This window comes from Haemaphysalis longicornis, unplaced genomic scaffold, assembly GCF_048455015.1.
Source record: "Haemaphysalis longicornis isolate Haplotype H1 unplaced genomic scaffold, Haemaphysalis longicornis Haplotype H1 scaffold_3, whole genome shotgun sequence".
Taxonomy (NCBI): domain Eukaryota; kingdom Metazoa; phylum Arthropoda; class Arachnida; order Ixodida; family Ixodidae; genus Haemaphysalis; species Haemaphysalis longicornis.
Window position 1 is genome coordinate 204,676,917 of NW_027526335.1, and position 12,847 is coordinate 204,689,763.

A 12,847-nucleotide genomic window follows, 5' to 3' on the forward strand; every position below is an offset into this window, starting at 1 on the left:
AATACCGAACCTCACGAAAAGAGGCAAGGACTGATTGCAAAACCTTTGTATACAAGCGACTTTGCCAACGAGCTTTGTAAGGTTTTTTTTTTTGGGGGGGGGGTCATTGCCGTCAAAACTGAACAAAATAAGATCGGATGATGAACGACGACGCAATTTGCACAACTTTACTTGCTACTTAATTTACCCTGATGTTATGTACCGACTGGAGCTTCATGAATTCAAAGTGTGAGCAAATCAACTTTCGGGGCTGCCTTGATACTGGGGTTACCGTCGAACGTCACTTGTTGGGTAAACGGCAAGGTACGCTACCTTTTTTTTGCCTTGAAAAAAAACGTCGATGACACCATCATGCAAAAGAATTCAAAAAAGGTGAGGTCATGGACTTTCAAAACACAAAGCCATCACCTAAGCTCCAAACCACTCGGCCACGCCGGAACTTTTGTTTTCTTTATTGCCTGTATGAACACCAGAACACAAATGCGTCAATAGTAGGTTAAAAACCGCCGACCATGCTTTGGCTGGCGGAAAGATTTAAGATAAACATCAAAAGTACACAAATCTGCCAAAATTGGTAACCATTGCAGCTCTACACCATGGGTTGTAGCAATATCGTACATCGAAAGTCATGCTCTGTGCAAAATACTTGCTAACAGTTTGGGCCTACACGTGCGCATAGCGTGCAGCCATACGCGACCTCCAAATTGAATGCAATGCTACAACCAATGAGGTCATACGGCACACCTACACAACACTCAACGGGGAGATACAGTATTCCCTGTGGTGTTACAGGCAATTCTTTATTCAGGGTTCTTTGCAGGACATCTCTAAAGAAGATGGCATCCCAGCACTCCATGAAAACATGCTCCACAGTCTCTGGTTTATTGCACCAAGAACACGCGCTGGACCAAACCTCGTATAATCCCTTTTCCTGCATCCAGGTCTTCACTGGAAGAGTGTGCGTGTGGAGATAAAGAAAAACGTTTTCACGGACGCCGGGATAACTATCTCCTTTACACGTAACAAAACATTTTGGCCAGGTCCTTTACAATACATTGACCTGTAACGGGGCACATGCGACAGGAATGTCGCTGCTCGGCGAGTCCCCCCGTCCGACACTTGTATTAACTGCACTCCGTATTGATGCTCGTGCTACTGGCCGGTGATGGCCCGGGTGTGCACGCCTTCAACTTACGTTATTTCGGTGATTTGAATCTTTTGTTAGCATTTTCCTGGACACAGTAGATAAATATTCCAAAGAGAAACGTACCGCCAGAAACTGAAAAGCATCAACAACTTCTTTCAAAAAACCCTTGCATCGTATAGGTCCTCTGTTACTGGAGGACATAACAAACTGAGGTAGTACATTGGGAAGAGTCATCTGCAGAAACGTGCGCAGAAAAGGATCCTCCGCATCCCTTATGAACAAAAAACGGTTTACAATTTGCCTCAAAAACACATTCCACAAACTAACTCCTCCATGTTTCACACTTCTAAACAGATTGCTTCTGCTTGTACGCTCCCACACCGAACCCCACACGAAAACAGCAAAGACACGGTGGATTTTCTGGACATGCGTCCTTGAAAAATGTAATATCTGCATAACGTACCACAGTTTCGCCAAGAGCAAAAGGTTAGAAACGGTGGCCCGTGAAATCGGTCACGCCCGAACACAATGCGTGGGCCCAAGAATTTAGTAGCCTAACAGAGGATGCCAACGAATATTGTCGAGTGATTCGTTTTGGCCGTATTTGAAAAATGTCGGCAGTGATAACGCTTGTTTCTTTACCACCGATCTTAGATGAGAGGCCAATTATGCTAATACTGCAAGTTATGTAACCAAAGCTCACTTATTTAGGCCAAGAAAAGCTATCGCGCTTCATCATTCCCCCTATACAAGCTACGGTAGCCGCGAATGAAATTCAATGCGGCGCTGGATTTCTGGCGTTGATAAATTCGTTATGCACCGATCTTTCAGACAAGCCCATCATGCTAACACTAAAAGCGATGTAGCCAGAGCTCGCGTATTTACCTCACAAAAACCTATCCCAAGCCCCCGGTCCCCCCATGAAAGCCAAGCTAGCAAACTAGAAATGCGCACTTTCGAACCGAAGTAGCTTGTAATTTGCCTCAAGGCAGCCGATTTGCGCAGGTTAAAAAGAAAATGATTGTTTTCTACGAAACTAATCACCACAAACCAGGAGATGGATGTGGAATCCGGGGGATGTCGCCGGCTTTTGGATGCTTTCTGGCGCTAAGTTGACGCTGATATCTGGCGAGCATAGACATCGGCGTAGCTCCCGCGTCAGCTTAGGTCGCCGTGCATTTTGCCGACGCCGTCAACGCGGGCGATGTCGACGCGCGAAAGCGCGGAAAATACGCTGCAAGTGGTTGCGGCCTCAGAACAAACCGTAAAATTACGGCGCTAGCAACCCCACCCCAGCTGTATTTCCACCGTAGACCCTGAAATTGCCTTAAATGCCGTAATCGTGATTGTCGGTACAATTAGTGTTTTTTTTTTAAACACGCTCAGGCTTTTCTTGTATATAATTGGCGACTAACATCTGTATTTACCAACGACTTAGGCATCTGTTTCTCAACGTGTTTTTATCAAGGTGGGTGTCTTTCAGGAAATAGTTTTTCCCTCGGACGAATATGCGACAGGAATGTCGCTGCTCGGCGAGTCCCCCCGTCCGACACTTGTATTAACTGCACTCCGTATTGATGCTCGTGCTACTGGCCGGTGATGGCCCGGGTGTGCACGCCTTCAACTTACGTTATTTCGGTGATTTGACTACCATGGATGTATCTACCGGACGAAGAAATACTGCCAAGTAGTAAAGGTATGTGAGTACTAGTGAACCTTGTTTTCCTGCTATTTCTATTTAACCTAGCGAAGTTGCTCTCGAACTTCGGCCCGCGTAAACGGTTAGCACTAACATTTTGATTGACTCGCTTTTTGCGTTGCGCAGATTTCTCGGTAGACCTTTTTATGACCGGCGTCAAAATAAACCTGGGCACGCAAGCGCGTGGCAAAATGCATCGCCGCGACGTCTGACGTTGCACATCTTCTGTCGAGACACGATGTGTGCGTTCGCATCCAACCAGGCTCGCCAGCCTGTCTTTCCATTTGCTTCAAACGGCAACGCTTGCCCCATTCAGCGCTTAGCACCAGGGGCCACTTTCCTTGGGCTACCCCTCTTGCTCGCACACTTTTAGCGGCCGAGGGCGAGGGTGAAGATGCGTTGCTCGCTCTGCGCTGCTCTGACAAAGGATACATGGCAACGGGACTGCCATCTTAGTTTTGAATACTGCAATCTTTTTACACGAAAGCTGTCTATGGCTAGGATCCAGCAGATTGTATCCGGTAATAGAGCAATGTAGACAAGAATGTAGAGAAGATTTAGACAAGAACTGCGTCTTAGGCCGGGTTCAAAGTGTTGTCGCAATTGTTGTAATATCTTTAAGTAATGACGTCATTTGACGTCTCAGCCAACCGAACTGTGTAAAACACCGTTTTTTACGTCCATAGCGAACGATACGGCTGTTACGTATCTAGTCTCAACATACAAATTAAGTGAACGCACATCATTGTCGTGTGAACGCCCCCTCACGTTTTATCCAAGCGTCGAACGCCCCGTGCGGGCACAGCATACTGCCCCTTCCCTTCCTGCCGCCCCCCCCCCCTCACTTTCGGAGAGGCCTGGCTTGCGCCACCAAGCGAACCAGCTCCCCTCTAAAATTCGCGATATTCTCCTCCTTTGCTTTCCCTAACTAGTCGGTCTGCCCATTGTTCACTCGGTCACGACGACACCGAAGCGGCTGAGCCCAGGCACGGGCACCAAAAGGCTGCGCCAATAAATGTTTCGGCAGCTATTTGTGTTAGGAGGTGAAGCAGTCATTAAGGGGATCGTTTTAAGCTTGGTCTTTGTATGATGGCTTTCCCACATCGACGGTTGAACACTGAATCAAGTCAATCTTCGCAGGGAATCCCATCCTTCAAGTAGCTCTAACGCTTGTTTCATTGAAAGTAGACCGGAACAAATTATATGAAAATTCGCCGCAAAGACGAATCTAACAGAAAGTCGGGTTTTATATTTTTCAAAATTGCATGGTTCACAGAGAAATTGTAAATATTGTGTAGTTCTCGTCCGCTGTCAGTACATATAGGAGTCTGCGGGAGGAAAACGGACAGCCCCATGTTTGTCCACCGGAATAAAACTCTAGTTAGCCTAAATTCATAGTGGTGAAACAGCGCGCAAAAACCAGGACAGAATGAAGAGGACAACAATACGAGCGCTGTGTTCCTAACCTAACCTAAAGTTCACCTAAAGTTAACGTAAAGTTCATTTATTCAATTAACCAGGAACTATGCTGAATCGCAAATTACAAACAAACGTGTTTTGCTTCGTGCACCTCTTGAACCCAGTGAAAGCTCACGGTGAGGCTTGGCACCGCAGCTTTGGTGGTAATCCTTCTTCACAGAGTTGAAGGGCACTAAATTTTTTAAATTTTTTGTCAAACCCAGGACCACGCCGAACTCTGCTCCCGTTTCCCCTTCTTTAATTGTTTCAGAACGTGTGCAATGTGAAGTCTCATCACACCTTCATAAAATAGATTTTTCTCGCTTCGGATCGTAGTCTGTTTGTGAGCTCACTCTTAGTTAACAACCAGTTGCATGTTTTACGAAAAAAATATCAAAACTCGTTGCACCGATTGTGATTGAAATCTACTGAAATAGCGCGGAGCCGCAGTTACGACCGTTGTCTCCAATGTATGGCTATCTCTATCCGTAGTTTCTGTTATAATGACAACAAACTAATTCTCCAACGTTTACAACTTCACTACCTAATTACGACAAGTAAACGAAACTCCGCATAGCGGTATAATCGTCCTATCAGCATAGTATCATGGAACTTGTTTTTGGATACGTTTAATAACGCACGAGTAAAGCCGTTTTCTTTAGTCACACACCCTGCGTAGATTTCCCTGCTTCGCTGCGCAACACGAAGTGTCGGATGGCCAGCGTACAAAGACCAAGTTTCCGCCAATCTTCATAAAGACGGCTTTACCTGGAAACGCAAACGCTTTGCTGGGAACTCCGGAGGGAGCGTAAAACGATACAAGGACAGGCTATAGTCAAGCCCAGCCCAAGAACTGCGTTGCTGTAAGAAATACCGAAGTGGGAGAGCATATGTGGGACCCAATTTTGTCACCGCGAGACGGACAAGATGAGTTATCTGTCATAGGGCGAGCAACGCATCTTCAATCTCACCCTTGGCCGCTGAAACGTGTACGAGGAAGACATGTTGAGAAATAAAAGTGACCCCTGGCACCAAGCTCTGATTGTGATCAGCGCTACCGTTTGAAGCGAAGTAAAAGACAGGCTCGTGAGCATAATTGGACGCGCACGCGCACATCAATGTCTCGACACCAGACGTGCAACGCCAGATGTTGCGGCAATGCATATTGCCACGCGCTCGCGTGCCCCGGCTTATTTTGACGCCGGTTGTACCTGGCTGCTGCGTGTGTAAACAGAATCAATTCTCACACAATTTCTAGCCCTTTGTTTGGTGAAGTGTTTTTGTCCAGTCCTGTTTTGCTAGCTGAATGTTTTGATATGAAATAAATAAGGGAAGGTGGATAGTGCGAATACAAGTGTGTGTCCGAATATAAGTGTGTGTATGCGTTACACGCACATTGTGTACCTTTGGCGTGATATTATACACTGTTGGTTTTTGTTTCGGTTCTGCAGATGCCGTTTTTTTCCGGTCAAAATTGTTCTTGGTAAAAAACGTGCACAATAAATACAATGATTGTAGTGAGTGGAGAATCAGATTAAAAAAATAAATAGAGTGATTTCCGAGCGTACAGCCTTAAATTGCAATGCCATCTGGATGCTTTTTTCGCATTTTGATAGAGTGTTCAATGTTTTCGAACGTATAGTTTGGTCGTGGAATGTTGGAATGGACAACGTGTATGCGACCCGAATTTATTTATAACGTCAGAACTACACGCATATCGTAACTGGTACAGTAGTATGAGCAGCGCTGGTTGCGCTTCGTACTCTTACTGTAGTATTGCAAACGTAAATTAACCATTCAGAACCTAGTAAAATATTCAAAAGTGGCGGTTAAAGTTCTGTCGCTTATGTAATTTCAAGCTTAAGGAATTTAGTGTGTATCAAACCTTGTTGATCACAGTAACACAGAATTTGGGATTTCGCAGGTTTAAGGCAGAGTATAATTCTGCTGTCTGGCCTGTCGTTTGTAATAACTTACATGTTGCAGGCTGCTGACTGGTGCAAGTTAAGCTGTTTGAATATGATTGTACAGTAAAAATTTCTTGCAATCCTTTGATGCTTCCTGCTGTACAACGTATACTTCAACTAAAAATGTAGGCCTAACAGGCAAAACGAACAGGACAGCAGGACGAGTTTTTCAGTGGTGTGATTTTAAAGGTTTAGTTACGCATATATAGCAACTAGTCCACCTCGCCATTCTGCTGCAGGAAGTATACGTCCATGGCACTGACGCTGTCCAGGTTTTTCTGTTTCCTTTTGCCACATTTTGTGGAGATGGCTTCATCCGTGCATATATTGTGACTTCAATCAACCAAGCGATTAGGATAGACACAAAAAAATATTTTACAAGTTCAGATGGGACCTGTAGCTGGGCTAAAATGTCCTCAGAGTCCCCATGCACAAAATATAATTCTTATAAATAGTGGTACCTCACATTAGCAGTCATAGTTAGTTTTAAGGTTGTCTTAGTAGTGTCAATGCTGACATTAAATTACATCCACTCCGCTCTCTTCCTGCCCCGAAATTTTTACACCCATCATCTAGCGTTCTATTGCCTGCTAAGTCGTCCTTAATTTAGGTTAGACCCTTTTAGTGAGCCTGGAAGTTTCTGCCCCGTAAGTGAGTACCAGTAAGATGGAGCTGTCATACACTGTATTTTCCAGTGAAAATGGTAGGCGGCCTTTCTGTATTATACCAGTTTTATAAAGCTATATTAACCACACAGATTTTGCTTTACCCATGCCTAGATTGAAGAACTGGCTTGCAAGGGAGGTGCTACTGCAACAGTCTGCACAAGGCGCCTGCTCAAGCTACTGTTTATGGTCAACATGGCGCAGGTGTTTTCCTCGTTTGAGAAAAAGAGAAGCACGCTTTTTTCCACCTGAGAATGGTATCCTGCATTGTGTATAACTAGATAACTTCATGTTGTTACAGACATCAAATTCTTTCACCAGTCAATGTATACGGCCCAGATTTTTATTCTCAATCACATACTGCGCAAATATCAGCTTTGTCGACAATCTGCGGCTTCTTGGGTTTTTGTGCTAGAAGAGGTATTAAATTTCTTTCAGCCTTTTGGCCATGAAATGTTTACTCACTTTCCAACCTATCCGGTCTGCAACTATTTTGGCAGTTTTTGGCACCACAACGAAGAACGCAAACTGTTCAAGAATCCCTACCATAACTGATGATGGAGGCATGCACCATTTAACCACCATTGAATCATTTCCGTGCTTCCATGCGTCTTTATTTTGCGTTATTGTTTTTTGAGCGTATCACTTGATGTGAATAACGTAGTCGTGTAACTAACTTATCAAACAGCGCTTGAAACTGGACTACAGAAAGGGCACACTGACAGCGCCCTTCTGTAGTCCTATAGTTTCTGTAGTTTCCGTAGTCCTGTTTTAGCGCTGTTTTATAAGTTAGTTATGTACCAACTGGCCTGCCTTCAATCTGTGTTGTAGTCGTGTAAATCTGTCTTGTAACTAATATTCAATCATTTCCGTGTTCCCCGTTTTTTCGTTTGTTCCCAAATCATATCACTGTGAAATATTCAAATAGTGTAACTTTGTATTGTTTTCCTATCCCGAATTCAATAGGTTGTTGTTAAAGTTTCTTGGTTGTTTTATTGATGTCCTGCCATTTCAATAGGTGTGAATCATTTCATCACGTAAATTTCTACTGCTCTTGTAACCGCCATAGGCATTTCTGTATACGCACCTTTTCTATAGTTCATAAGAAATTCCCTAGATCTTGGTTTGTTTAAAGTAGCTTAAATTTGTATGGCACTCACAGCCACCGCTTAACACCACTTCTGTGTTTCCAAGCTTCTATTGTTTTATTGTTCCCAAAACTTTTCACTAGATGTGAACTATTTAGTTTCGTAAATTTGCGTTGTTTCTGTAACCGCCATTCAATCATTTGTTTATTTTCACACTTTTATTGCGTTGTTTTTCACCCATTTCACTTAATGCGTGATATTTCAAGTTGCATAACTATCTTGTGCTTGTACCCTGGGTTTACACGTTTGCTTTTTTTCCTATTTTTTTGTCAAAATTTCTGCTGTATGACCTATTGATTTTCATGAATATTTGTACTATTCTTGTAATTTTACAATGCGGACCCTGTGGATCCGGGCAGATAGGAATGAAAATCAAAGGGGTTGTGTTGAGAAAGCATAATACGTAATTTGGAAGTCAATATAAAGTGTTTTACCCCAACTCTTTTGTGTTTTATGTGTACTTTGAGAGATTTCTTACTACCCGGCTCACGTACAGCTAGGTTCGCAAGACTGCCATTTTAATTAGCTTATTTCTGAATTGTTTCTCTGATCGTTTATTTGCAGAAGGCCTGTACAGCCGTCCTGTGTGGTACAATTTAATTACGCTACTTTGGTTGCCTTAGTTTCAAGGGCGCTTGTGCTGATCAGGACTGGTTTGCTTGTAATGTCACTTGTTTTCGATGCGACATTTCTTTTTTAGAGTTGTGCTTCATGGGCTTCTGCAAGAGAGTGTGGTCAGCTTGGCATTTCACATATGAGACTTCATGCAGTATGCAGCACTTCAAAATGAATACACAATAATCTAGAAACCAGGTGCCAAGTAACAGCAAACAGTGCTGAATAGCTAGCAAGACATGTATTTGAAGTATAAATGCCCACAACACGTAGGCAACCTTGGAAAGGGGGCTGGCCAAACTCCAAAATAATGATTAAAGAATGAAATTTCAGGCATACAGGTTCATCACAACAATATCATACTAACGTACACAAGTCATGAATATAACATACTAATGCTTGTGCCAAAGACAGAAAAAGAATGTAGAACAGACATCTATATGCGTCTTGCATGCCTACCACTACAATATCCAGAAAATGTACCACTAACGTAACGTCCCGTAAACAGGATATAAAAGACCATGAGAGGTATATTCTACGTTATCCTTTATGTGATTTGGATGGGTTTTTTGCAGTTGTAGCAATGTTGAATCTATGTAATTTCTACCCCAACGGTACGTCTCTTTCACATCTTCAATGTCGATTGCTGACGTCTCCAAGATGCCTACACGACGTAACTTGGTTTGCTGGGTGGCCCTTATGCCAATTGGTCAACCACTTTCTTGAAATAGCTGTTACCCTGACATACTTAAAGTTACAAATGTTGTCCCAATATATAAAAGAACCAGACAGTTATATGCCAATATCAGTACTGAGTGCGCTCAACACTGTCTTCGGAAAGTAATTGCACATCCGGGTAAACATTTTTTAATTGAAATATTGTTATGGTCCAAAGCACGACGGTTTTATACAAAATACATCTAGTTCAATGACCGTACCTTCTTAGTCACGGGCGCCTAATTCCGTGATGCGTCAAAATAGGATAGCTGTCGTTGTTTTACAAGATATTAATAGTCCATCTCACACGGTGCATCATCCTAGCTTGCGGCAAAATTTGGAAGTTATGGCTTTACAGATAGCTCACTTCAATTTTTTCATAGCTATTTATCCTCCCGAAAGCATAGGGTACATAATATTGATTTTATATGGGACGTTGAAGAGGTAAATTGTAATGTACTAGAGGGCACCGTTCTTGGTTTTATATCTATTTCACTTGATATAAACGATCGCCCAAAGGCTCGTCAGTCTTCACTAATAATAAAAAGATATATGATACAGCTCTTGTTGTTTTTGGTGCACATCTTCTGGTATATAAAATCAGAATAACAACTCACCGGAAAAACTTTTTGTTGTTTTTTAGCCGCTCAATATTTAATGTAGGCAAAACGTCATTTTTCACTCCAGGTACCAACAAAATGTATTTGTAGTTACTCTCGGTAGCTCTTGAATACAGCAAGTGTGGTGTTTATATTAACTAGGAGTTATTTTTGATTGTCATTTACATTCCAGAGAACAAATGACTAACGTATGCAAGAAAGTAGCTTTCATTTGCCACGTGCTCGTTAAGGCGAGATATTATTTTCCGTACGATGTACGACGCTCCGTCTACTATGCTTTCTGTCATTCACATATCGGTTATTGCTCTCAATCTTGAGTGCAACCACATAAAACTTACGTATCGCTTTTACTTCGTAGGCAAAAACGAACATATGCCGGTATTACTAGGGATTCAGGTCATTCGTGGAGCAACGGTTTCTGTGATAACCATGTAATGTCGTTTCGGTCCTTGCGCAACAACAAACTTTTGGTCTTGATGAACAGTATAATTAACTAAAAATATATCTATCTGTTAAGCCTTTTCACCCCATTCTCTCGTAGTAGAAGGCAAGCCTCTAATGGCAATTTTAACCTTCGCAATGCAATAATGTATATGATGAGCGCGTAATCGATTTTAGTGGAGTAAACCGATAGTGCTGAATCCGACAGGGGTGAAAACCGCGAAAATTTCAAGATGACCACTAAAAAGCCTTAGAAATCTCGTGAACTTTTATCTGAAACTTTTGTTTATGAACCTTCTTTTTTGTATCGTATTCGTTTTCATGTATTGGTAGTGTGGATCTGTGAAAATGTCCAATTAGGGTTGTGTGGTATGTAGTCTTCTGTACATCGCAAATTTTGCTTCAGCCCTGCACGCTCCTCAGCTTGATTGCTTGTCAATTTCTTGTGTGTTTTTGTAATTTTATAATGAGCCGGCCACTAGCTTTTGCAGCTATTGGTCCAAACAGTGTTTTGTACATAATTTGTGTTTTAGGAATAAAGTGCGACATTGAAAACAGTGCGAGATGTTAAGGTGGGACCTATTATCAGCGGTGAAACCACCCCTGTGGCAATCAGGAGGCGCACAACACATTGTAAAACTGCAATGTGACCTGAGAAAGAAGACAACGACGCACAGTTATAATCAGCCTTCACAATGTAAGACTTATTACTCCTGCTCAAAAAGCTAAAACGTCGCATAACAAGCTAGGTGGTATTGATAATGCTGTATCGCACACCCCACCACCCATGCAAGTTTTATAGCTCAGGTGACTGCAGTGCTCAGATGTGGGCAGTGAGTTGTCGGTAGACATTGAAGGAGTAAATATTGCTAACGCTACACACCGCATGGGATAGAATAATCCTATGCAGAAATTTCCACTTGCAGAACATTGGGGGCACTGAAGCGAGCGCAGCAAAAGTATTCCGCACTAAAAAATGTAGCACTAAATGTTGGGTAAGAGTAAAATGTAATTTCACTTCTGCATTTTGATCGTTCCACCCACGAGAGCTCAAAATAGTTTTTTAGTTCTGCACGAGCGTTTCCTGCTCTTGCCATGCTCACGAGCCTTAACCGTGGTACAAGGTACATGCCAGACTAGCAAGACACCTGTGAGGGTTATACTTACAAGGGGGAAGCATTGATAAGAAATATGAAACAAAAAATACACGTACAATGTAAAGCGTCACTCCATAATTCTTGATAACTGTGTGCAGCCGTTTACACGCGCTGACATAACCTTGCAACACAAAGCTAATGCTAGAGACTACTGGGCATAACCAATGGGGAATTATCCTAGTGACTGCGGGGCCCCAGTCATCCGAATGTTTTATGTGGCGCTTAACCATGGTGCATAAACCAGTTTCAGTGTTTCTACTGCCTCGACCCGAGCTCTTAGCCTACTGCCACTACCTCTAGCGCCATTACCAGTTTCTGTCTCCAAGTGGCGAAATGGCATCGTTTTTAATAGAGATTGGTTAGTGGCGTCCCGCAGCCATAGGTAAGAACCGTAAGACAAATCGTCGGTAGGCTTAAAACTACGCCCACCTCCCGTCGCGGGAACCCTGGTGTGATGCGACGCTGAGGGGGGTCCAAGCGCAAGCGGAGAGCAACCGTCGACCGAAACGCCGCCGGAAAGCGGCACACCGGTTATATGCCCAGCGCGCCCGAAGGAGAGGAGACCGCGGAAGAGAGAGTACTGCACATGCGCCGGCGCCAGTGCGTCTGCCGCGGCTGTGACGCTACACAATCCAACACAATCCACTTTAATCCAATCCAATCCAAGTCAAATCCAATCCAATCCAATCCAATCCAAGCCAAGCCAAGCCAAGCCAAGCCAAGCCATGCCAAGCCAAGCCAAGCCAAGCCAATTCATTCCAATCCAATCCAATGCCCCTCGGGAGAGAGGGGCATCGGAGATGAGCGGGGGTGAGCGGCGGAGAGCGCAGCTCGCGCGGCGAGGAGAATGGGGGAGGGGCGAACAAGACAACGACGACGACGCTGCATAGACAAGGCGACTGAATGAAATGCAGCCGCATCTAAAATAGAAAACCCAAAAAATGTGAGACTTCCAAGCCTTGATGAAAGACAGATTGCGACGGCACAGTCGGTTATTCTACACAGTGGCTCAAACATTCAGACACCGAAGACAAAGCCGAAGGCAACATATTAGACGTGATGTCTGTCTCATTTTTGTCACGCTCATTAAACAGTCCATCATTTTATTCAACACGGGCTAAAGTGGTTGCTGTTAGGCATCTTTATTAAAATAGAAAAAATATATTTCCGACTTATGAATAGTATATCAGTATCACTTGGAAAGAAGAACGCT